Genomic DNA, 620 nt, shown 5'->3' on the forward strand with positions numbered 1-620 from the left:
CGGCTTTCCTTGAGGCGCATGTATGTCCAGACGGGGCTGTCTAGGTTGCCACCAAGCCGATGACTCCCTTCTTCCATTCCTTCTCAAGTCCTAACGCTGCACAAAGCTAGAAGCGCACGCGGGAGCGGGAGCTCCATCAAGTTCTTGTGCGTCCAGGAACGTAGGCACGAGCCAAAAGCCGCACCCGCTTCACTTGCAGCAGCGTGCCACGTGTGCTGCGTTCTGCCCCACATGCACGCTCAGCTTCAGTGTTTGCGTCTATCTGGGCGCCAAGCGAGAGGTGCTCTTGTTTCGTCTCTTCGGAGACATCTGATAAAATTGGAACGATACAGAGAAGATTAGCATGGCCCCTGCGCAAGGATGACACGCACAAATCGAGAAATGGTCCAAATTTTTTTCGCCTTTCGTCGCTGCGTCGGGCCGGATCCGAATATGTTTTTGTTTTCGACCTTCTTCCTGCTGCCCGCGCCGCAAATGTCGAGAACCCGGCTTTTCTCCTCGTAACGCAAGAAGGAGCTTGTGCAAAGGTTCCTTTCTGGAGGGTAGGCGCTCCCAACAGCTGCAGGACGGCACTCGGGCCCATGTCTGAGAACGGAAAAAAGTAGAAGGACATGTAACCC

At 54.8% G+C, this 620-nt stretch overlaps 1 non-coding gene across 1 annotated transcript; it reads left to right on the forward strand.

The window, feature by feature from the left end:
* The first annotated feature begins 293 nt into the window (after positions 1 to 293).
* LOC148010372 (U6 spliceosomal RNA) lies at positions 294 to 396 on the forward strand. Its single transcript, XR_015689630.1, has one exon. It is a non-coding gene; the product is annotated as a U6 spliceosomal RNA (small nuclear RNA).
* The last annotated feature ends 224 nt before the right edge of the window (positions 397 to 620 follow it).

The sequence above is a fragment of the Lygodium microphyllum genome, chromosome 29 (genome assembly GCF_053477565.2).
Source record: "Lygodium microphyllum isolate KBCC chromosome 29, Lygodium_microphyllum_v1.1.10, whole genome shotgun sequence".
Taxonomy (NCBI): domain Eukaryota; kingdom Viridiplantae; phylum Streptophyta; class Polypodiopsida; order Schizaeales; family Lygodiaceae; genus Lygodium; species Lygodium microphyllum.